A 26,633-nucleotide genomic window follows, 5' to 3' on the forward strand; every position below is an offset into this window, starting at 1 on the left:
TGGATGTATGAAAACTGAACAAATATTGTGGATTCATATTTTGGCCAGAAGCAATGGTTTGAATTTAAAGTGCCCCTATTATGCCATTTCCAATATTGCCTTTCATCCAGTGTGTAATGTAGCTGTATGTGAATGTAAACGATCTGCAAAGTTTTAAAGCTGAAAGTGCACGATAAATAAAGTTATTGTCTCCCAAAATAAAGAATCGACTCTGAACAGCTGAAACGAGGCATTAGTAACCACAAAATTCCCACTCGAATCCCACATCCGTGATGGCTACATGTCACGTGGTAATACATTTGCATAATGCGCGCCTATGTTCTACGTTGGCCGTCCGCGAACAACTTGACCCCGCCCACAAACACGTCATTCTACTGACGACTGCTTCTCTAATCTCGGGGAGTTCAACGCAGGATTCACAAAACGCTTGCTGTTGAAAGATGGATCCGTATCCTATTTATTTGGACCAGCTGCTCCTCTGAATCACAACCTGTAAGTATGATAAATAATAGATGTTTATATTTTCTATAGAGCGTTCAAAATACAGACCTATTGAAATAGGCGTATCGTTTCCGAAACGTGCTGTACGCTGTAGACAAATCACAACAGACTAGGCAGGCTCATGGAAAGGAGGGGTTTAGAGAGACTGAATCTTTGTACTGCTTCGAACGAATTGTTTAAGAATTGCTGGAAAATGAGGTGATATTAAATGCATATTTTGAGAAAACAAAAGCGTTTTTTTGACCTTGCATGCATGCAATCCTATTGTAGGAGACTCCCAAAACAATATTAGGAACCATAAAAATGGCATAATAGGGGGACTATTATGGAGGGTTGAATAATAATTAGTTTCACCTGTTGCCCGGCCAGTGCCTGCACTACACAGCAGAGCCAGCAGGGGGCAATATACAGGCGTAACACCTCCCCCACAAAAATATTCCTTTAAGGAATACCAAAAATAAGGAAAAGAAAAAAAATTATAAATCAGAGTCTCCAGCAAATAATCCCCGCTCCACTTGGTTTCCGCTTCCTGAGCCCTAGGAAACAGGATAGAAAGAGGAGATAATGGGGAAAAAGACAATACAAAATATACAACTTCATGCTTCAGAAAGGGCATCAGCAATTATGTTGCTTTATGATGTTTAATCTCAATTGAAAATGGTTGCAGAATGAGACTCCACCTCATTATCCGTTGATTGTGATTTTTTTCCGATGTAAAAACGGCAAAGGGTTATGATCCGTGGTCACTGTGATTTTGTTGATCTTGTTTCAAGTAAGATCAACATATTTTGTTTATCCTGGATCCACATTACTGTCCAAAAATATAGACTAAACACAATCCCTACCCCTAAACCTAAACCTACCTATAATTTATGCCAAAAATCAGTGTGAAATGATAGCTGATTAACAAGGGTGTAGAAGCACCTAACCCTGATCGTAAGCCTAAAAAGTTGAAAAGTTATCCCTCAATTCTGATTGGTTGATTGGAATGTTGTTCCAGGATCAAGAAGGATGTTGATCCAGGAACATGTTGTACTTGGTGAAATCATGGTCACCATGATCCGTATACACAACAATTGGACTTACGGACGATCCCAAGTAAACTTCAAAATGCTGGAGCGCAAGGACGAGGGAAAGCGCTTCCTTCTCCACAACAGTGTAAACTCACTGATGAGCATTAAAGTTCTTTGAAAAATAACAAATTGGATGTTCTACACCATCCTGACTCTTCTGCAGAAGAACAGCCTCAGCTCCAGTTTCACTGGCATCTACAGCTAAGAAAAAGGTTGGGGAAAATATGGTTCAACCAGCACAGGAGCAATAGCCAACAGGGCTTTTGCTCCATCGAAGGCCTGCTGAGAAACAGTGGTCCACTCAAAAATCACTTTAGTGCTTAAAAGGTCAGTCAAGGGTGCCACAAATGATGCAAAATTTGGACAAAATCCACAATAATAACTGGACATTCCCAGGAACCTACACAATTCTCTGCGGTTTGTAGATACTGGACAGGCACAAATGGACTCGATCTTGGCTTCAATTGGTCTAACCTGTCCATTCTCCACTACTTTACCTAGATAAGTAACAATACTTCACATAAATTCACATTTTGTGATCTGTCCAAGATGAGCTATACAACATACCAAATAAGCCTCACAGCCAGATAATCCAGACAGCACCCTATTTACGAGGCACTGGAAAGTGGCTGGAGCATTTCGAACACCAAACGGCATAACCCAATATTGGAAAAAATCCTCAGGTGTTACTAACACAGACAGTTCCTCGGCCCTTGCAGCCAATGAAACCTGCCAGTATCCTTTTCAAAGGTTGAATTTGCTCACAAACTTTGTGGACCTCACTCTAACCACACAATCATCTATGCGGGGTAAAGGGTAGCAGTCTGGCTTAGTAATAAAATTTAATTTACGGTAATCTGTACAGAATCTGTAGGATCCCTCTAGCATATTTACTAGGAGACAATGAGAACTCAAAGCACTAAAACTGAGCTCAGCCAAGTTGTTATATAATAAGTAGGCAACCTCCTTTTTCAACAACTCCCATTTCATGGGGTTTACCCTATATGCATGCTGCTATAGTTGGTAACGCAGTACCCACATCGATGTCATGTTCAATCGCTGTCGTCAAACTAGGCACATCAGAAAACAAGTTAGGGAAAGACTTCACTAACAGCAAAATATCACTTTTCTCAGATGGAGAAAGATATGGTAAATCAACTCTGTAAACATCTCAGAATTATTCAGTCATCCTTTGATAATACCTTGAGAAGGAAAATGAACCCCATCATCCCTGATATAATTGGAGGAAGAACTCTTCTGAGAAGAAGTCTCCTCTGCACTCAGCTGTAAAGAGTTGTCTGTCACAGAGGTAAATTACACAACAGAAGATGTGAGAGGAAAATAAGGGTTTAGTATATTTATATGACAAACCCATACTCCTTTATGTCGTTCTGGAGTTTTCAAAAGACAATTCTGTCCAGTAAGGCATTTAACAACAGGATAAGGTCCTGCAAAGGGAGCTTGAAAAGGGTTACTAACAAGAGGCAACAAAGCTAATACTTGGTCTCCAACGTGAGCATTTAGACACTGCTTGTCTATTAAACAACCGCTCCATCTTACTTTGTGATTTTCCCAGCTTTCTCTGGGCAATTGCAAGAACAGCAGTGGGACCATGAACTTTCTGTCCTAATACCAAATTATTTGGACTAAATCCAATACTCTCCTGAGTAACCTCTCTACCACCCATAAGCAACCAAGGTAGACCCTCTTCCCAGTCAGACCCAAGCTCCAATGCCAAATGTCGACATAAAGTCAGAGCTTTTCAGAATAGAATTGGTAGTAATATACCTAACATGATATGCAGTTGGATATCGAGTAGATAAACACATGACTGTAAGCAAATACAGATAACCAGCCTTAGATCGAGGTAAAGGGCCTACACATTCAACCAGCAAATACTCAAATGGTTTTGACATAGCTGGGATAAGTTGGAGAGGGGCCACAGAAATTTTCTGGTTTGGCTTACCAGTAATTTGGCACACACAACAAATTCTGATATACTTTGCCACATATCTTCTTAATCCAGGCCAAAATAATTTACGTTGCATGCGACTGTATGTTTTCCTCACCCCCATATGTCCAGCCAATCCATCATGAGCTAACCTAATCATAAAATGTCTGAATTTGAGAGGAACTACCACTTGAATGTAAAACTTAGCAATGGGTTCAGTTTTGCTGGTCCACTGTCTAAGCAACAAGCCCTCTTTAATAAAGTAGCAAGAGGGTAGTTCAGTCTCAATATCCCTCTCAGTACACACCATTGAAAACAAAGGTTTATGGGTTACACTTGCAAATTGTTCTTGGATCAGAGTCTCCAGAGGGACTTGAAAAAGAGACACTTCATTTCTTCTTTCTTGTGCAAGACAGACTCCTCAGAAAAAATGTCAGATGATTCTAAAATGGTGTTGTCTGTTGAAGTCATATCAAGTGGGTCACCTTCAATTTTCCCACCATCAGACTGATGTGATGGAACAAAACCACTCTCATTCACATTCTCAGAAGTAATATTTTCCCCACGTTGACCTCATCATCAGAATGTAACAAAACTTCACCTTCACACAGTCTGTCAGCTTTAAGTTGTTTTTCCTTGGTTTGGGTAACAGCACAGGAAGGAAACACATGGTAAACTTTTTGACCACATTCATCCTGAATATTGGCGTGAAGAAACTACTACAGTAGATGGTACAGATCTTGATGTTCCCCAGATATTTCCCTGAGCAAGATCGTTTCCCAAAATAAAAGCAACCCCTTGCACAGGAAGGGAAGATCGTACTCCAACAATCACATCAACATTTACAAGATCAGATTTAAGATGTACCTAATGTAAGGGGCCGTTTAAAAAGGTAATTTCACTACCTCTAATCAATACATCCTTCCCTGTTGCAGTTTGGTCTGATAGTGGAAGGAATCCCTCTAACAAAAAATGATTGAGCAGCTCCTGTATCTCTCAGGATCTTCACAGGAACTTATCCCTCCTATCCTGGCAGAGACACAATGCCAGTATTAATAAATGGAGCATATTCTGCATAATTCTCAGCATCTATTGGTTTTGACATCACATTCTTAACCCTAAGATTTTGATCAGGAACCTCAATCTTAACAACATTCAATGGCTCCAGCCAAACTAAGCAAACTAGCTTAGCAAACTACTTGAAATTAGTACATTCAAAGATCGTATGTCCTACTTTATGGCAGTAAAAACAGACTACTTTACCTTTCTTATCTGATGAAGTATTTTGAATCACAGGGTTCACACTTGACACAGTGCCGGATGTTATCACTGGAGGTGTCCACTGATTTCGAAAGGACCTTTTACTCTGATCACTTGACCCTCTTCCAGCAAAATAAACTCTGTGAGTCAGAACAAATTCATCAGCCAATACAGCCACATCAGCTAAGACACAGAATCGGTACACAGTTTTTAAATTCCTCTACAAGAATTTATTCCCTTAATTGGTTTAAGGTTTCTACTTTTTGAGACTTACACCACCTTGTAAACAAAATCTCTTTTTCCCGAGCAAACTCCACATGTGTTTGTTTTTCAGATTGTTTGTAACCTCGGAATCGTGGCAATGAGCCTCAGGTACCAGCTCATGCACTCTTAAAATAGTGGTGTGATGAGTGGGGGGGGGGCAAGAGCCATGGGAATGGAGTGAGGCCGGTGGAGTAAATGATATTGAGCGACTCCTGCACCACTCACTGGTCTTGAGTCCTGTGAAGGAGCTCAGGAAGGATAAAAGGAGTAATGACAGTGAAGGACGAGAGAGAGCCAGGCCTAGACAATTTATGTTGTTGTTTTATTATGTTTTATGCGGCAGTCATCTGTGAGAGGCTGCCGCTTTTACTTTTGTTTTGTGTTTGTTTATTTGATTATTAAAGTTTTGGGTTTAACTATTTGCTGGTTCCCGCCTCCTTCTTCCCCAAACTACGAACTTTGTTACATTGGTGCTGAAACCCGGGAGGAAGGAGCTAGGGACACACTGTCAGAGAGCCCTCTCTGCTGAAATTGATCAATGGGTGGGACGGAGAGCTCGCTGCCATGCTCCTGGGTCGAGGAGGGGTGGCTGCCGTCCGAGAGGGAGCAGAGGAGTCGGCGCCATTTTCTGAGAGACCGGAGCCTGCTGCCGTCTGCCATGTTTGACTCTCAACAGGAGGAGCCATCACCGTCTGCCAGGAGGCGGAGGAGCATCGAGCCGTCCACCAAAGGATGTCCAGTACCATCGCAAGGCACCACAAGTGAGAGCCTCACAGCTGGTTGAGGACCAAGCGGCAGTGTGTCCGGGAACTGGACCGAGAATTTTTTTTTTTCTTTTCCTCTCTCATCTCTGTCTCTCCTCATCCTTCCATCTCCGTTTCTCTCACATCATCTGTCCTTACCCCCAGGTATGCCACGGCCGCCGTGATTGGTTCCCCCCAGAGGGTGAGGGAAAACTTGAGGGTACCCCCGGCCTGCTCCGGACGAGTAACAAAAGTGAAGGACGAGAGAGGACCAGGCCTTGAATATTTATGTTGTTGTTTCATTATGTTTTATGTGGCAGTCGTCCGTGAGTGGCTGCCAAGAGCTCGCTGCCATGCTCCTGGGTCGAGGAGGGGTGGCTGCCGTCCGAGAGGGAGCAGAGGAGTCGGAAGCTTCAGTTTTCTTAGCTCCCAATTCAAGTTCTAACTTCCTCATCTCATATTGTCTCCGTTCACGTTCACTCTCACATGCATTTCAACTCAAACTGTGTACACTCATGCTCTAACTCAAACTCTAATTGAGTACTTTCAAAAGAGTACTTTCTGAGTACTTTCAAAAGATAATCTCAGTTTAAAACTGTTTACTTTTCTTTTGCCACTAACTTTCTCTCTCCATTTGTGGGGACACTACCTTAGCAGAACTAGCCTCCTTTTCTATAACAATAACTCCTTTGGCTATCAACTGGCTTTTAACAGTCCTTAACATATCCTCCTTGCACTTCTAAGCATTACTAGTCAAAACAACAGAATGACTCTCTTCAAGTTCTAAAAGTTTTTCTATCTAAAAACCTTTCAGAAAGTTCAACATTCAACTCTCCAATGGAAGTCATTTTGAACTACTTAACCCCACCACAAAGAATAGCTAATAAGCTGATCACCATTAAAAAATGCCAGCAACATCCTATGCCTAAATAACTAGTCAATATTTCAATATTGACATACTATTTCACACAACCTAGCTCAACACTACTCTATAAACATTCAACTCTGTCTCTCCTCATCCTTCCATCTCCGTTTCTCTCACATCATCTGTCCTTACCCCCAGGTATGCCACGGCCGCCGTGATTGGTTCCCCCCAGAGGGTGAGGGAAAACTTGAGGGTACCCCCGGCCTGCTCCGGACGAGTAACAAAAGTGAAGGACGAGAGAGGACCAGGCCTTGAATATTTATGTTGTTGTTTCATTATGTTTTATGTGGCAGTCGTCCGTGAGTGGCTGCCACTTTTACTTTCGTTTTGTGTTTGTTTATTTGATTATTAAAGTTTTATGTTTAAATGTTCGCCGGTTCCCGCCTCCTTCTTCCCGTAGCTATGAACGCTTTTACAAGTGGTCTTGACCTTTTTAAAATCTACACTCTCCTCCTCCTTGGCCTTCCCCGTCAGAACGCAATGTAAAAGTAATGTCCAGACTGCTTCTGGCCATTTTAAAGAAGCAGCAACTCTTTCAAAATGGTCCAAATACTTGTTAACATCACATTCACAAAATGGGGGAACCATCTTAAGGTTTTGAACAACATCTAAAGAAGACTGCACAACCTGAATAGACTTGGAAGCTTCAGTTTTCTTAGCTCCCAATTCAAGTTCTAACTTCCTCATCTCATATTGTCTCCGTTCACGTTCACTCTCACATGCATTTCAACTCAAACTGTGTACACTCATGCTCTAACTCAAATTCTAATTGAGTACTTTCAAAAGAGTACTTTCTGAGTACTTTCAAAAGATAATCTCAGTTTAAAACTGTTTACTTTTCTTTTGCCACTAACTTTCTCTCTCCATTTGTGGGGACACTACCTTAGCAGAACTAGCCTCCTTTTCTATAACAATAACTCCTTTGGCTATCAACTGGCTTTTAACAGTCCTTAACATATCCTCCTTGCACTTCTAAGCATTACTAGTCAAAACAACAGAATGACTCTCTTCAAGTTCTAAAAGTTTTTCTATCTAAAAACCTTTCAGAAAGTTCAACATTCAACTCTCCAATGGAAGTCATTTTGAACTACTTAACCCCACCACAAAGAATAGCTAATAAGCTGATCACCATTAAAAAATGCCAGCAACATCCTATGCCTAAATAACTAGTCAATATTTCAATATTGACATACTATTTCACACAACCTAGCTCAACACTACTCTATAAACATTCAAATCAAGGTGAATGAAATAGCTGTTTTATCACTCAGACTGATCAAACAGGTCTTACAATCCCTGCTTTAATACAGTTAAATTCCAGTGTTTTATTAAGCGGACAATAACTAACAATCATTCATACTCAATCGGCTATGCAACTGTGTAAATGTATCCGCTGCACAACTGTTTAAACTTATCCCTCCAATTGTCTACAAACTACTATTGTTCCTAAACACACAAAAAAATAATAATGCATGTAAACTGAGTCTTTTTTATATTTTAACCCATCTACACAAGCATCCACTTAAAATGGCAATATGGTAAGACTAACACCTAATACCCACAAGTGCAAAACAACACTCCCTTTATCGAATTAAATGAAAGGAAACCCAAGGGAGAAAAAAAAAACAATCTGAAGTACTCACCAGGATTTACATTGGCTTTACGTCCCTGATATACCTGATTGTTGTTAAAGGGGACATAACACACACATTTTGGCCAATCTCATGTTAATCTTGAGTACCTACATAGTAGTATTCCATCCTTCAAATCTCCGAAGATTCTTTAGTTTTGCCAGATTTATAAAAGAAAGACACAGCTTTACAATTCTCTCTGAAAACAGCCGAGATCCTAGATGCATGCCGTGGGTGGAGCTAAAGAGTTCCGCTTGCCAACAAAAGACAGAAATTTGATGCAGTTTTACTCACCGCCTGCGATTCCAGCTCATGACCGGGATATTTTATCATTGGGACCGCTCTATCTTTCAGTGTCAAGCGATCTGCAAATCCAGCGTCGAACTGGGCCTTGTTTATAAAACATTCATCACAGAAATGACGGGAACAAACACACATGTGCGAAACTCCGTTGCTGTCCCGGAAAAACAAACTGCATCCACTGTTCCTTTAACGCTGAGTTCTTTGGGAAATCTGAACAAGGGTTTCTTTCCCTCACATCCAAAAGCACACTTCTTTGGAGACATTGTTCTCGAGCAAGTTCAATGCAGTGCAGCAGACGACTTCCGTAACCTGAATGAAGCACGTTAATGGGCACGCGCTCTCGCTCTATTTGCTGCATGCACGCTCTCTTTCGGGAGAAGACTTTCCGAAAAGAACTTTCCGAAACGTATTCGAACCCAGAAGGAGTGTATTTGGCACAGAAGTACTCTGTCATAAGTCCAAATCGTTTTTTTAAACTTTGGCCATGTTTAACATAAGAATCCAACTCTTTAACAGTGTAAATAACTCAGAATGCATGAGAATAGCATTAGACAATATAAAAACAAAATATATATTGTGTGTTTGATTGGTCCAGACGCTACACCCTTTTGAAAAGGCACCACAAACCAGTGACAGTTTTTGTCGTCATGTGACACACAGTCACAACAGCACTTGTGTTTTATTTATTTTTTCCTTTTTATTCGAAACGTCCCCAAACGCAATAACTATATCATGAATATCTTGATTCTCAACTTTATAGATTATGTTGATCTATGATGGTCAAAGTAACCTAACAATGTAATCTATTAACTATGCATTAAAACCTGTCTGTTTACTTAATTAACAGATATGGGTGTCATGCCATACCATATTTTTAATATGGCTGAGTTTATATTTAATGTGAATTTAACATTGAAATTGAATATGAATAAAAACATTGCAAGTTAGGCTACTAATCATAACACTTCCATTGTACAGAAAGAGAGCAAAGAACATTTACATTATCAAAGAACATTTTCACTTACAGTCTAGTTCAAGCACTCTCAAAAACTCCTATTATCACTGAAGCTGTTTACACTATGAACTTAATATCTAACAGATTCGAACAAACATTTGCACTTTGTTATTTCTGAGGGGAGAATTTGCCAGAAAGAGGTATTCAGTGAGCGAGCGAGTGAAGAAAACACCGCCATTTTAGCGATGACACATCTGAATACCTCTAATTGGTCATTGCATTCATAAGCTCAACAGCATCGTGTGTGATTGGTTAATGCACAGTGCTGTATAAACACGTTTGTATCTGGCTCAGCGCCAGCCAGCGAACGCTGATTTGAATTTAGCAGCTGATGATATGACGCACTGAACTTTCTAATCAGTGCAATTGTATTAAATATAGACTAGGCTATTTTTTATCTTTTGGAAGCTGCATTCAAAATCCACTTGGCTCAAAAATCTGAGGGGGCACGTGCCCCCTCACTTTGAATGGACATGAGGCCTCTGATTTTAACACTAAAAGACTGTAAAAAGAAAATTACTGTAAATTAATGTTCAATCTGTAAAATTTAAAATGTTGCCACCATTTAAAAAAAGCTGCTGTTATTTTACCGTAAATTTCACCTATTAAATAGTCCAAATAAATGTCAAGCCTTGAAGCATAGGCCTTTAGATTGAAAACAAATTGTTTTAAGATTATGATTATGAGAAATGCCATCAGTTGTGTCCTGACAGAGCACAAGGGATTTCAGCTTAAGTTATAATTTTTCCAAGTTATTGTCATCCAATCCCTAGACACCCCCTCTGACCATGTGTTGGATGAAGAAACAAATGATTGTGTAAGCACTTTGTAGGCAGACAAAGCAACACCACATAAAAAGCAATTATTTAGAACTGAGAGCTCATGTCAGTGGCATGTGCAACACTTCCTGTTCCCGGCATTGCATGTTTATGTTAGGAGAGCTGTCTACACCAGTTTTCGCTGGTTCTGCCAAATTGCTCCATCTTAGGACAGCAGGAAGAGACTGTAGGGGCCCAGTAGGAGGCTGTAACGGATAGCTGAGCTCAGCTGGTGATCTGCTGACTGTAGGAGAGCTTTCTACGGGCAATACACAACACCATCAACACCATTTGTTTCAGTCTGAACCACCTTTACAGCCTCTAGCAATAAGGGACAAAAACCAGACTGAAAGCGAGAGGTTTTTTAGCAGCATTTTCACTTCTTGGGCGCTACAATAACCTTTGAAAGTTGACTTTAGGAATTACATATGCTTCAGTGCCTGGAACACATTTGAGAAATAAACCATTTCATCCAGCTTTTCAGATTCCACACAAAAGGAAGGCTGGAATGTGCATGTTAAGATGACTAAAGACTGACTCTGAGGGGTTAAAATGGACCTCTTTGAAATGAACTGACCCACATTATATTCAATCAGAAGATGCTGATCAGAGCAGATGGGTCTCAATGGTAGAAATGTCTTTTTTGTGTCTCGCCAAAAAAGCCTGAGTGACACAATCTCTCTGTCCCTATGGTTACCGTTCCTCATTTGGTTCTCTAACTGCCCTAATTATAATATTTAAGTACAACAAACAGAAATCAATCAGGGAACCGGGCAAATATTAGGGAAACATTAGCAACACATTTCCTTTCTTCTCTTCCTGTGAGTCACTGGAATGAATGGAAATATTAAACAGATGCAGAATATACTGTTCATTGATGATGATAATAAAGGTGACTGGAGAGTTACTGGTGGCTGTGATGATAATGAAGACGCTAAGTGATTTTGATCACAATAATGCTGGTATTCATAGAACATGAGAAAGTATCCCTGCTTGATGTTTATTCTTTGATCCAAGTTCGGAGTCTATGCTAATGCGCATGAGAGCATATGGAGAACAGAGAATAAACCATACAGTAAGCCATTAGACTAAAGGATCATTTACCACAGCAGTGAACAAATGGCTTGTGTTGATAAATAACTGTTGGTCACCTAGTGGAAAAGTCTCATTACTTTAGGCCCTCACTACATAATGTGCTGTCTCCAAAAGTGCTGAGACTTTAAAGCACCTCATCTTTGATGTGAGCACTGAGTAAGAAAATAGCTAGAGCAGTAACATTTCAAAGGTACAGGATGCAAGAGCTTAATAGATTTGAAAGGTAATGAAGTAGAAAATACAGAAGTAGCAGCTATATTCTGCTATCAACAAGTCGACCCAGTGAGAGGCGAAGAAAGTGGGAGGAAAGGATTGGAGGCTTTGACTAATGAGGGATTATAAAAGGTGAAGAGATGCCTTTTAAGGGGGCTGAATGTTCAGCCTCAGAGTCTAGACCTGGGGCCTCATTTATAACTGTTGCGTACGCACAAAACATACCCTGAAAGAGGCGTATGCCACTTCCTACACAAAAGATGGGATTTATAAAAACAAACTTGACGGGAAAATTTGTGCACCTGCACGTAAACTCTGACCCATGCGTATGCACACTTTTACTACAGTGAGCAAAACAATGAAGTATTTTAAACTCTGTTTTCATTTTGATATAAACAATTAGATTAAACATGACACTCATTAATGGAGATGAGCACTGAGATTACATAAAGTCATTATGCAGAAGTTAAAGATTAGAAGTGGATGCGCTATATTTTTGATGACCTTTCCTGTGGCATGCTATGTTTTAATGACAGGGAGGAGTGCTAGGCGCACAACAATTCCTCCTTAAACTGAATTGCAGATCTCACGTTATGAGAAAATATTTTTAGTGAGAACAAGGAAATGATGCGCACTTCGATCTTATGGGAGACACTGCTGGATTCGGTGGATGAACGGTCCATCGGCCGGTTTGAATAGGTCCAATGACAATACTGTACAACCACTGCTGCACAGAGATGTTGATGTATGCAGGCAGACTCCTGTGATAGTCACATATTTGAAGGATATAATTTAAAGGAAACGCTAAGATTTGCACGTTTAATTTTTTTGTCAGTGTCAGACAACTGCATTATCTACTGCAAAATATAAGTAGGCCAAACTAGCCTAAATAAATACCCTAAAACATGTGTACATTATCAGCAAAACGACATAAATTAGATTTATTTAAAGGGGTCATATGATGCTGCTAAAAAGAACATTATTTGGTGTATTTGGTGTAATGAAATGTGTTTATGCAGTTTAAGGTTCAAAAACACATTATTTTCCACATACTGTACATTATTGTTTCTCCTCTATGTCCCGCCTTCCTGAAACGCGTCGATTTTTACAAAGCTCATCGGTCTGAAAAGCGAGGTGTGCTGTGATTGGCTAGCTATCCAGTGCGTTGTGATTGGCCGAATTCCTCAAGCGTGTGACGGAAATGTTACGTCCCTTACCATACTGTGATGCCTGTGGCAACCACATGTGACGACCAAGGGCTGGACTCCGCTTCGTCCACGGTGAAAGCTGATCTGGCGATCGACAGCGCGAAGTTAAAGTATTTCCTCAGCGACCAGCACGGATCAGCTCCAGGCATGACGAAGCGGATATCGTACTCTTTTGGAAGGCCAAACAAAGTAGTTTCACTTTCACAACGAAGCACACAGCGCCTTCACGACATGGCGGTGGCGGCAACAATACAGCGAGAATAAAAGTTACGCCTTCTTTCTTTGTGTGAACATTTGGGCGGCGTTATGCAAATCTTCCCAGATAGTGACATAGGTAGTGGGGGCGTGTTAGAACGAGCCATTTTAGGTAGGTGTGGCTGACTCTTAACTTTTATAAAGAATATCTCTTTGGATTTGAGACTTTAGTCTTTGCAACTTTACAAATCTTTTTTATGCACCAAGAGCTTGTAACACTCCAAAGAGAAAGGAAAATTTGAAATCGCATCATATGACCCCTTTAAAACAATTAAAATAGCCTACTATTTGGTCAGTGTAAAAGAATGAATCAACTCTTTTCTAAAAAGTTTCTCTGAGAAGTATCTTATACAATTTTGTTTTTATGGATTTTTTGATGTATTTATTCTAAAACATAACAAGGATACTGGATGATCAAACTAGCCTATATAAATACCCTAAAAGATATGTGTACATTATCAGCAAAATGGCATAAATTTGATTTATTTAAAACAATTACAATAGCCTACTATTTGGCCAGTGTAAAAGAATGAATCAACTCTTTTCTAAAAAGTTTCTTTGAGAAGTATTTGATAAAAAATTTAAAATTTAAATGGATTTTTTTATATATTTATTCTAAAACATAACAAGGATGCTGGATGATTTTTAGCAATGTAAATTGTATGGCAGAAATGGCATTTATAGTCCGTAACTCCTTAATGTCTTGTGCCTTTGATGGAGTTAAACATGGTGTCACGTGTATGAGCGTTTCAAGCATTGTGGTTTAAAAACAATTTTTTTTAACATTAAGCAGCGTGGCAGAATTCACATTGTCTTTGTTTGTAAAAAAAAACTTACAAGACTAAGATATATAAAAAAAAATGGTTTAAATGGTTGAACATACTCTATGCCTCAACACTTGACACACAAAACTCAAGAATGGTGGCAATCAACAAATGTTAAAGTGCCCTTATTATGGGTTATGAAAGGTCCATATTTTGGTTTTGGGAGTCCCCAACAGGCTGACATGCATGCAAGGTCAAAAAACACTTTCATTGACTCAGAATATGCATGGAAATGATATGCAGATGAGGTTATGCATAGTAAAACTAGGCGTTGTAAGCTCCATATATGGTGGTTTCGGGGAGGAGACGGGGTGGAGATGCACGTACACACAATCTTCCCCTGACTGGGATTTATAAAGGGATTTTTGTGCAGGTTCTGGTGTACGAATGGTTTTATAAAACTGAAAACAGAATCTAGCTTTCGTGCGTACATACACTTTTAGGATGAATTCTACGTAAAGTTTTATAAATGAGGCCGCTGGTTTTAACCCAGAAAACTATATATATATATATAAACAAACATTAACATAATAACATGCTGTTTTAATATAATTCGGATTATATTATAGTGTTTTGTTAATTGTTATGTAAGTTATAGTTTTGGTTAAGTTCTATGCATGCTAACACTGTGCTGTTTAAGTAAATTATGTTTTGTAAATATATGTATTGTAAATACATAAATATTTTTGGCCTGAGTTAAAAATACGACATAAAATAATTTGATTAACATGCAGTAATTCAGCTATGTATACTCAAATGCATCTGGTTATAGATCTTTTTTTTTTACTCCACACAGGTGTTCAAAGGCAATGTCAAACAAATGGTTCAATTTTCTCATCACCCTGGAGGAGCAATTGTTCACTCTCTCCCCCCATCATCAACACTACCAGCGTGGTGAGCATGGTCATCTAGGCCTCTCTCCACTGATGACCTTTCCAATCAAATAACACATGTTGTCATAGCTGGAATTTCACTGCATCAGTGTAATTGTGCTGCCAATTAAGCAATCACTTGTAATGGCACACAAATGACTGAATAACCACATATTGGCAAGACATTTACTTATTGACATTTAGTAATGAAACAATTAAGAGGCAGACTGTTTTCACAACAGGGGAGGTTAGAATGTGCTCCACCACATCAAATCATACAGCAGAAGCTTCTTCCCATATCATACCCAGCATGTTTTTCTTTTTATATATGGAAAATGTTAGTTCAGATGACACAGCAGATTTTGAACACATGCATTGCAGGATTGCAGAATATTGCAAATGTCAAGGCTTTGTAAATGGGCATGACCTAATAAAACAAGTGCTATGAACTATAATATAATTTGCTGCTTTCTAGTCTCGCCTTAAATGTATATAAGAATATGGAGTGAAAAAAGTCTGAAAAGTACTATGTGGGTGATATGAGCTAAAATTCATATCACAATATTTTGCACTGTCCAGGCGATATCGATATTATATTGCGATATGAGAAAAAAAAATTACAGGCAAAATATTTTAACCTTATATAACTAGAAAAAAGTGAGGGATTGGACATAGACCCCCAAACTTTTTCTGCCAGGCCCCCCTTTTGTAGTGAAAAATATTTTAAACTTACAAGACTAAGATATATAAAAAAAAATGGTTTAAATGGTTGAACATACTCTATGCCTCAACACTTGACACACAAAACTCAAGAATGGTGGCAATCAACAAATGTTAAAGTGCCCTTATTATGGGTTATGAAAGGTCCATATTTTGGTTTTGGGAGTCCCCAACAGGCTGACATGCATGCAAGGTCAAAAAACACTTTCATTGACTCATAATATGCATTTATTTTTACCTTACTTACTCAATGACTCCCAAACGATTCGCTCAATGATTCATTTTTCCAATACTATTCAGTCTATTTGTACATTTACTTTATACAATATATTATTTCTTATTCAGTGGTTTAAGTTTTTCAAGTAGGTCGACTTCTTATGTATCTTTGTGCTATTGTAATTCATGACTGTTTATTTGTCTTCACTAAGCTTGTTTTTACTTAGGCTAGTATTTGTGTGTGTGTGTGTGGTCTGTCACATCAGGTGAGGCAAAAGCAGAGGACAAGGAGAGGTGAATCTATAACAGCTGTTTACAAAAACTGAAAACAAAGGTAATCTTTTAGTGGATAATCTTTTAAAGGTAATTATTTAGTGGAGCATTTCCGTAAATTCTGTGCATTACAATTAGATATTGAAACGTCATGTTTCAATTTGGTTTACCAATCAAATGCATTTATTCCATATTTGACTTTTGAACGACCTGTGCGCATAGCCTATCTATTAGGTGATCACTGTGCCTGACGCATTCACCTCCACTCGTCACTTTGTTCTGGTGTAATCTGGAAATGGTCAAATCCTCATCAGTGAAAACAGGCAGAGACAATGGTAGCTTTAGCAACATTACAGAGAGCCAAGAGGCTCTTTTGGAAAACAAAATATGACGCATGATGCTTACTTTGTCTGGAGTCTGGACATTTGCACACAAAGCATTGGTATAAATCCCTCTTTCAGAAGCAATCTTTGCACAACTCCAGCGCTGAGCTTACCCTCGTTTGTAAGGCAGTGCTATATATATATATATATATATATATATCATTATTGTAATGGGGCCATGCAGTAAGTCATAGCCCAAGGGCCCACTAAGATCTTAATGCGGCCCTGGACACAGGTAAGAACAATAGGTAATCATGACAACAAACTAGCAACTATGGCAAAGGAAACAAGGAAATACTAAGTAAAAGTCCATGAACCAGAAGCTGAAATCCAAACTCATTGTTAACATTATCAAATAAATGTAAACTATGTTATTGCTCAGCTCTGATCTGCTAAATGAGATTTACGATCATTCTGGTAGCACGTGAAGGCAGCATCAGTGAAAACAGGCAGAGACAATGGTAGCTTTAGCAACATTACAGAGAGCCAAGAGGCTCTTTTGGAAAACAAAATATGACGCATGATGCTTACTTTGTCTGGAGTCTGGACATTTGCACACAAAGCATTGGTATAAATCCCTCTTTCAGAAGCAATCTTTGCACAACTCCAGCGCTGAGCTTACCCTCGTTTGTAAGGCAGTCCGGCATAAAATGATTAGCACAAACATATAGGACTTTTCCGTTTTTTTTCTGGGACATTTAAAATGAAATTTAACCACCGTGTCCTCAGTGGTCTATGGAGACTCCTATGTTTCGTTGGTGCATCCAAACACATGACACTTGTAATGGCTCATTGGCGCTGACATTGTATTTCCAGCAGCTACAGTAAGAAAACAGTAATGGCGGACTGCTGCTTCTCACTCAGGGCTGTCCCTGTGTTCCATTCGGAAGGGCTCATCCCTATGCCCTAATCCCTTCAAAGGGTTTACCCTCTGGAGTGAGAGCTTCGAAGGGTGTAGGGAACCAAACAACTGTTTCTCGAAGTGCCCTTCTGCGTCATCATCATGTGCCCACACAGAGGCGCCGTCATCATGCAAAGAATCTGCGTAAAGAATCATGGGAGCCCGAAGTGTCCATCAGTTGTACCCTTCAAAATCCTTCATTCCGAAGGGCCCTTTGAAGTGGCCAGTTTTAAGCACTTCGGTTTGGAACGACCCTTCAATATAGTGGCCATGATTGTTTTCACTCCATAGTGCCCTTCGGAGGGCGATATATCCCGTTTTGAACGCACCGAGAGTCTATGCTAATAGGGCAGAGATTGTCACAAATGGGAGGGACTTTCCCTAGTATGAAGTCATAGTAGTGAGGAATCTGGAACCGCTGTTTGGAGAGACTATTTATGATTTATTGGGATTATAAAACAATGAGTGGGTGGATTTTTACCATAGGCTGGTTGTTTTCACACACTGCGGCCACACAACTGTGTTTAACCACCTTATAAAAGTGATTTGTGCATTCTATGGCACGTTTAAAGACTATTTGCTGTTGCAAGGGAAGTATTTGAAATATTTCTGCTTTTACATGAAGAAATAGCAAACAAGTAATTGAATGTGTCTATGATTAAATTCCACCAAATACACAAGAGTACTTTGGCACAAATCTCCGTGATGTTGTTTCAGGTTGTCAGCATTTCTAACCAGCAATGATCACCACTGGATCTGCATTGGATTGCTTGAAGAGACTCTACTATTGCAATCTACAATTACACAGTCACACACCTTGTGAAATAGAAGCACACTTTAGCATACTTTTAAAAAGTGTACTTACTGTTATTGTTTTATTTAAATATGTGCTGGTAAAGTGGTAGGCGTGGACGTTTTATACAGTGTTATACAGTGCTTTTCTGAACTGCTTAGGACTTAAGCACATCTTTATATTTTCAGAATTACTTTTATTGTCTTTAAAATATGGTTAACGTATTCTTTATTGCCATTCTTTTGAAATGTAATGAAATTTGTAATTGTACACTTGTAACGAAGGAGTTGCAGTTTAGCACATTTAAAATATTTACTTTAAATGATATCAAAATTACAATATATAAACGTATGAATAAAAGCACTTTACTTGTGCTTTAGGTTAGTAACACATCAAAATAAGTCCTTAAATCATGACAAAGTATAATTTAAAAATAATGCTTTTGAAGCCCACTATACTCTATTCAAGTACACATAAGTGGCCTTTTATTTCAATAATATTATTTGCAAGTATATATGCACATTCAGTAAAACTACGTTTTTTTATTTTCTTTCACAAGGGACCTCACACATGATTTAAAAAAATGCATATGATTTAAAGTAAAGTCATACTGGTCAAAAACAAAACCTGCTACTATAGTCATCATAGCAGCTCCAGACCAACCTTAGAGCCCCTCTATACGTGTGTACGCTTGTCCTATATATCACTCTGAAACCTAGCTAATCCAATAGAGCGGCTGAGATGGTTAGAGCGCCGCTAACTGTCAATCAAGCGCTCTGTTTAAAGAAGCAGCTCCGAGGCTCCGCCCCCTCCACAAAAACTCATCTGATAAAACACGCTGAGAGCCGGAGGACTGTTAACGACTAAACGGGTCCTCCGTTACCGCCGGAGCAACCAATCCCGCAGCACTCCTCCAGCTCTCTCGTTATCAAAGCACGCAAACAATAGTGGCTGGAAAGGATCGAGAGGAATATATTACCCCGTAACAGAACAATGAACGCGGGCTGATTTCTCAGGTAAGCCGTGCGCCCCACTCCATTTTAGCAGCGAATTGTGAACGCATGATATAATAAGCCTTAAATCACGGCGATTAGTAGATTATGGACATGTTAAATTTTTTGAGCTACATTCATGATTGCTCGCCGTCATTTACTCCACGTTGTTCTGTGGTCTCTGTGGACACAATGTAGCCTAAGAAAGAGACGAGATCTGAAATGATTTGAGCGTGTGATTCTGCAGCGATGGCTGCACACCATCTAAGTGCTTTTGCTTGTAAACCCTGTTCTCGGGTTCAAAACGCACGCAGTGTTGAGTTCAATGTGCCTCATAACCTCTGTGTTCACGGGCGCTTCATTTGCTATGCATGAAGTTCAATTAAATCCCTCACAAGGCAGCCCTGAAGTGCAGTCTGATGGTATCTACAGGGGTATGCGAGACCCGTTTATCTACCAGGTGAGCAGACTGGGGAGAATATATATATATTTTTTTTTAAATGAGTTCCAGATTTCAGATATTGTCAGATGCATGCATGCATGCTTGTGTTTGTGTGTGTGTGTAGGTGCATGCTGAAAATGTACTTTTTTAGGATGACCATATATGGGGCCCTTATTGAAATCTTGAAAGGAGTGTTGTGATAAGGTCTTCTGAAATGAGACGTCTGTGTTTGTCGTTTCTTAGTTCAGTAGAAATTCTTTTTCCAGTTCTATGCATGAAGACTTCAAATGCAAATGCCTATGGTTGGGTTCAGTAATTTCACTTTATTGGCAATGAATAGGTCCTTTTCGTTGCTATTAAAGTGAAATAACTGAACGTAAACATAGGAGCCTGATAAAAATGCTAATTTTAGAAGAAAAAAAAAAATTCAGAAGGCATTTTGAGGCTTTGGCATTTGAAGTCTTCACACACGCTTTCTTTGTGAAAAGAGATCAAATCAAAATCTCTGTCTATCTATCGGTCTATATACATTTATATATTGATAATATTATAATAATAATAAAAGCCAGAAATAATTGCAAAAAATGCTTGATGAAATGGCTTTTTAAAATTTTATTATAGTGTGTGTGTGTGTTTCTATAAATTCTATAATTGTCCCTTTTTCAGATTATTTAAAACACCCAGTTATTATACACTGGTGGCTTTAAAATAAAACGATATTCACTCAGATTTCATTTCATCGAGTAGGTGAAGTGTTTAGTTTGTCCATTTCACTGGCATTCCTGTATTATCAATAAACACTATAATAGTATATCATTTTGAATTAGAGTTAATATTTTCAGTTATAAATGTAATTTAATTTATGTGCTTTTTATTAATTTAGGTTTTCATATTTGTCTTTGCCTTTTTTAACATTTCTAATTTTTTTTTTAATTAGTATTTATTTTGGTTTTATTTCAATTAATGAAAACAAGTGTTTAATAGTTAACAGATACTAGTCTATTTGAATAATTTTGATCAATTCCGTATGATTTTTGGAGTTATATATTATGTAAATACATATACATATTTTTATTTATACAGCTGTATATACAGTAAATGCGCAAATCTGTACATAAATTTTTGTTCCAGATGTATACCACTATTATTATTATTTTTTTTTTATTTTTTTTCCTTTGTCTTATTTAAATATATATTTTTTCTGTTCTCAATGTCATATGTATGTATGTATGTATGTATGCATGTATGTTTGTACCAAGAGCTCCTAAAAAAACACATTCCTTGTGTGTTTGCAGTGTGACGGACTCAATTCAGATGAAGTCACAAGAACAATGGGACATTTTTTGGAGTAGGAAAACAAAAATGCCTATAATGGGAAATAGTGTCTAGAGACCTATGGATGCAGTTTTAAACTAGCTGGAACCGAGCAACAAGACCAGATACAAAGCTTACATTGTGCTAAAAGCATAAACACTTATACACACTGCAGACCTATAAGAGACTAAATAAGGTAATGCATTTAAAATAAAATTAATTGAAGTACTGAAGCATGCAGCTATTTATTTTTAGGTATTAGTACTGGATGCAGTGTTTGTTAGTGCCTTGTGTGCTTGGTGATGTCTGTATGGAAAATCTGGTTAATCAGTAAAGCTTTAATTACTTCTAGGTTTGTGGTGCATAATGTTGAGTTTAGAGTGCAGTTACTAAAATACAAAGACAAATAAATGCAAAAGACAGAAGAAAATCTGAAAAATTAGAGGCTTTGCTTTTACAGTATTAATACTGTAGTTAAAATCAACTACAACAAAACACTTGCATTAACGTGGCTCTTGAGAGACCCCGATTCCAGGCCGGCTCTCAGAGGAGAGACCGTATGATCTGCATATGAAAACACTGGCTGTAGTTGCTGTTGGAGTTCATTTTTCAAATGAAACATGACACATACAGGCTGTATTGTCTACCATGTCAGATAAATGTTTCAGACATGTGGTTTATTGACCGTCACTACATCTTGCAGTTCCTGATCAATGATCATGTGGGTTTTTATGTTGTATAGATTGTAAGTGGGGTCAGTGGAACACTGTTGTCTTTTAATAGTTTATAGGTCAGAGTTCTTTGCTTTCCTACATGTTCAATATGCATTTGCCCCCTGCCACGTAACATGTTATAGCTTTTTGTTGTTAGCATCATCTAGGATTCTACAAAATGTTTTCTTGCTGGTCATCTACTAAATGTAAATTTCCCATTTTAACTGATATTTCCAAGATTATCCACATTTTCGTCCAAATTTTGCAGTTCCAACCAAAACCTATGATAGCTAGCTATAGTTAACGATACATTGGTAACATATTGGTGGTGACAGTTTCGTCAATTGGAATGAAAATTATATTGTTATAATATATTGAATTATATTATGTATTAATGTGGTAAATGGAAACTAAGCTTTGAATCATACACCCCCCGCCCCCATCCTAAACACTACTTACTCATCCTTTTCTCCCTCTTTAACCTTTCCTGTCTTTAAATGGCCATAGGGGTTTTGTTTTGCATGTTGAATGTGACCTTGTCACATGGCAGACTTGCATTTTTCTTTTTTTGAAGCAGTGGAGCAGCCTTTGTTGTGTGGGTGTTTTTCACAATTGAAAATAGAGAACAGTGGAGCTGCAATCAGGTTGAGGTAATCAGAAGAGGCAGCAGGGTGAGGAACTTCCGTACAGCTGATTTGCAGATTTAATCAGTCATAAATCATTACATCCCAATGTACACAAAGAATATCAGGCAAATGTAATTACCACACAACAACCGCTGTAACCTTAACCTGTCAGACAATAAAATCACTTAACTAGTACAAGGTCATTTCAGAAGGACCGTGCAAACAGACAGCTTAACTCCTGTTATTACACGCTAGCCAAAAATGTAAAACTTAACTTTTAAGGACCAAAGGTTTTGTTGACTATTTGAGCGCAATTTGTCCTGCCATTTAGTGAAGCAGCTACCCATTTGTTGAGGCGTATACAACATAATGGTGGTCTTGCACAGTCTGATGTCCACTGATAACAGTTTTATGTTGTCAATTGACTGGGTGTTTTAAAAGGGATGGTTCACCCAAAAATGAAAATAGCCATTTACTCTCCCTCGTGTCTTTCCAAACCCATAAGATGTCTGTTTTTCTTGGAACACAAATTAAGATTTTTTTTATATTCTTTCATCATTTTGGTTCATCCATTGAAATTCCACACAACCAAAATTTTAATGGATCAAAAAAAAAAAGACATTGTAAAAGTAATCCAAATACATCGGGTGATTTATTGGTTTCATGAACTTTAAATGGAGAAAAGGAAATCTCCTAGGTTTCATTAAAATATCTTTATTTGTCTTTCAAAGAGGAAAGGAAATCATATATCTTTGGAATGACATGAAGGGCAAGTAATTGATGTTTGGAAGAAGGCTGTTAAAATGAAAATGTCTGAGATTTTTGTTTGTGAGGTTCATGGCATTTTGTCTTAAAAGAACATTTAAAGTACCGCCAACAAAATTACATTTTGCCAACAAATTCCTCACACACGACTATATTCTGCTTTGTTTTTTGTCTCTGAAATATTCAGTGCTTGCTTATTAATTCTGCATGAAGAAGAAACCAAAGTCAAAACATTTTTCCCTAGTTTCTTCAGTGTTGTGTGCAGAAGAGAACACTGTGATTTAATAACAAACCTTCACTTTGTTGCAAAATAAGCTACAGGCATCTAGCCAGGGTAAAAAGATGCACATGAACCAATTCAAAATTATAATATTTAAATATTAATATATGAATACTGTCAATTTTTATGTTTGGAATTGTGCCTTTTGGTTATTTGTAGGCTTTGTAGGACATGCCTTTTAAAATGGGATTCTGATACCCCTTGTTGTGTATATCCCGCTCCCTCTGTATGGTACTGTACTGATTTTGCTCCCTGTTTTATATAACGTGGCAGCTACATTTGTCAACATGCTCTTATCTTCTGATAAATGGAGTGTCAATGTTTGTCTAGCCTATTGAGTTTGAGTCTGGCTGCTCAGTTGATGAAAATTGAGTTTTATGCTCAGCAGCGCACTCATTGTAGTCTTTAGGTTTATTTACACTTGTGTTTCAATTCTCTTGGTTCTTTTGGTCTGGACCAAAAAAAGCAAATGCTAAATTTGGTCCTGGCTCGTTTAAAACATCACAATCTCGATTCAACACCCCACACGATCTTAATTCTGCATTTCTACTATTCGGCAATTAACATTTTGGCGAGAGAATAGGAGCGTACCTCACATCTGATCTCGAGATAGCAGGCGCGATGCCTCCTTGATGTCACTTCAGTTATTGTGAAAGCAATATGTGCTAGCTGCATAGCAAACACAATGCACCCGACAGTCGAGAAACGTGACATTTGAGCGGAGACAAGGCAGAGCAGAAGAATGAGTGAGGCAGAGCAAAGTGCAAGGTCTGATGACATCCCTAATGTGGATTTAGTACCGAAATTTGTGTGAACTTTTTTTTTTTTGTTTTCAAACCAGACGATGCTGTTTAGCAAACCATACATTGCAAGCAGTGTTTAGCTGTCATTTCTGCACCAAAACTTTTTCATTCCGCGTCGCCCCATCAAGCTCTCGCTGGATCCCCTCCTCTGCTATCAACGAGAGGAACATCTGTACTTCAACAGACAACGAAACAGCCAATTTTTGGTTGTTAAAAAAAGGTTGGCTTGTTCAAAACAGTTGCGTTCGATCCTTCGCTGGCTGTGCAGATTTAAATCTAGTGGTTCTGTTGTGTTTGTGTCGCAAGTTCATTGACGCAGGTTGTGACGATTCTCTCCGGCCAATCCTTGATCAGCAGAGTTTACATGTCACGTTTTGGTAACGGTACGGTTCACTTGGAACCTCAACTGAGGTGGTACTAAAAAAAGTACCAGGTACTGTACCCAGTGGAAAACCCCCCACAAGTGAACCGTACCGAGCCGTACCATGCAGTGGAAAAGCGCCAAAAGGGTAACACCACCAATCCAGTCATTCACCCGAAATGTCATCACATATTACAGTATGAGACAGTGGCTAAAAACAAAACCTCTCAATCATGTACCAGTGGCCAGACCACACAAACATCAATAAAAGCAACGCTATACAGTGCAACACCATACCCATCAAACTCCCACAGGCACAAAGGAAATAACTGACGCAATTGCATTTCACCTGGCCAAAGATGTGGCTCCAGTGACCACTGTGGAAGAACTAATTTCAAAAATGGATCCGAACCCTTGGTAAGTGCTATTGTATGCCATGACCTCTCGTAATTTCACATGTTGCATTACCTGCTCTGTACAATACATGTCGTAGAACAAATGAAGCGGAACTTCGAGATGAACAGAATCTCAGAGCAGCTTAAAATGTATTGTCCAGCAGAGCAATGGAACCGTACGTGAGTATCCATTTCATTAATGGTGATTTTGAGTTGAAAAGTCTGTACATACAGACTGATTCTTTTTTTCCTGAGGGCCACACAAACTCAGAATCATTATTACTCTATTAATGTTGTCTCTCTTAATCAAAAGTCATATTCTGGGCCAACAGTAATGAAACTGGAAGTAAAATTGCTGGTCAGCTTTGTTTTTATAATTCGTTAAAATTACTCCTACAGTAACGAATTCATGCAAAGTTTTTGCCACCTAGTGGCAGCTTTAATAATTGTCTGTGAACATGCAACATTGACAGTGATGAAGACCGCTTGGTCTGGTGGAAGTATCTAAGATTATCTATACTGGCCAGGAAATGCCTTTGCATTCCTGCAGTGAGTTCCCTTAGATCTGGTCCAGCATGATACCTTTCAAAGTTGTAAATGTTTAATGTAAATATTTTTTTTATTTATTTTTTTATTTTTTAAGCACCAAACCTAAAGATACAAAAGGCATAAGAATGCGGTCACAACCTGATTGGACAAGACTTATGACTCATTTTTTACTTACTTTCCAAACATCCAAAACAATGCTGTTTTGGGCTAAATGCACTTGTTGTGTATGTACATATTATGGTATTTTTACCAGCTCAGGAGGAGCTTCTAAAATGTGTAAAGAGGTCAAAACATTGGCAGTAATTCATATCACACAGAGATCTGCTGAAACCGAGACCGCAGTTAATGCCTCTTCTCCATTTCCTGTTTATTGCATAAACCGTTTGTTTGAGCAATGGTTTTAGAAACTATTATATTTGCCAGTTACTTTTCATGTTGCTAATGGTGCATAAATACATACTACACCAAAATGGCACAAATGTGTAATATTGGTCTTCATATATTACAGTATTAACCATCCTGACTACTGCTTTGGCCAGCATTTATAAATTTGTGCATTCCTGTTAACAGCTAACAGATATGTGGTGGAGATTGTTGAATTGGTCACTCTCTATCTCTTAAAATACCAGTGCTTTTTTAGTTTAGGCCATTTCATCCCGTCTGACTTGCAATATGCTAATTATAGGGCCGAGTCCCATGGAGCACCTAAGGTTAAATGTATTGCACAGTGGGAACAGGCTAGGGTTGTGACGGTGAGGAAATTTTCCCACCGGTTAATCGACATGAGACAATACCGGTATCACCGTGGGGGCGGGGGCGGGGGCGTTCCCTCTTTTCCTTCGCTTTTTTCGATTTTTTTAATATTTTACTTTCACTTTGAAATAGCGGCAATTCGGCATAAAGCAATTGTTTGTTTGTTAGTTTGTTTGAATTTTCCCTCTTTCATCGCTTTCCGTCGCTTTTAAATAGCTTGAAAGCGCCGTGCGCATTTTACTTTCACTTTCGAATTAGCGGCAGTTCGGAGTCAATTGCTTGAATGCAACAACAAAATACAACGTCAAACTCCCTTTAGCCTATATATAAAACATAGAACTTTTATTAACAAAACAAATACACCCTATACACAATATAGGGCAGGCTATGCCTAATATAAAAT

At 38.6% G+C, this 26,633-nt stretch overlaps 1 protein-coding gene across 2 annotated transcripts in view; it reads left to right on the top strand.

Annotated features, from left to right (window-relative positions):
* Nucleotides 1-19,020: 19,020 nt before the first annotated feature.
* Nucleotides 19,021-26,633, top strand: part of st6gal2a (ST6 beta-galactosamide alpha-2,6-sialyltranferase 2a) — a 90,468-nt gene continuing 82,855 nt past the window's right edge. For both annotated transcript variants that reach the window (XM_016232565.1, XM_016232563.1), the window contains exon 1: nucleotides 19,021-19,253. The gene's annotated coding sequence lies outside the window, so the exon portion shown is untranslated. The remainder of the gene's footprint in view (nucleotides 19,254-26,633) is intronic.

The sequence above is a fragment of the Sinocyclocheilus grahami genome, unplaced genomic scaffold (genome assembly GCF_001515645.1).
Source record: "Sinocyclocheilus grahami isolate Dianchi unplaced genomic scaffold, SAMN03320097.WGS_v1.1 scaffold413.1, whole genome shotgun sequence".
NCBI classification, from domain to species: domain Eukaryota; kingdom Metazoa; phylum Chordata; class Actinopteri; order Cypriniformes; family Cyprinidae; genus Sinocyclocheilus; species Sinocyclocheilus grahami.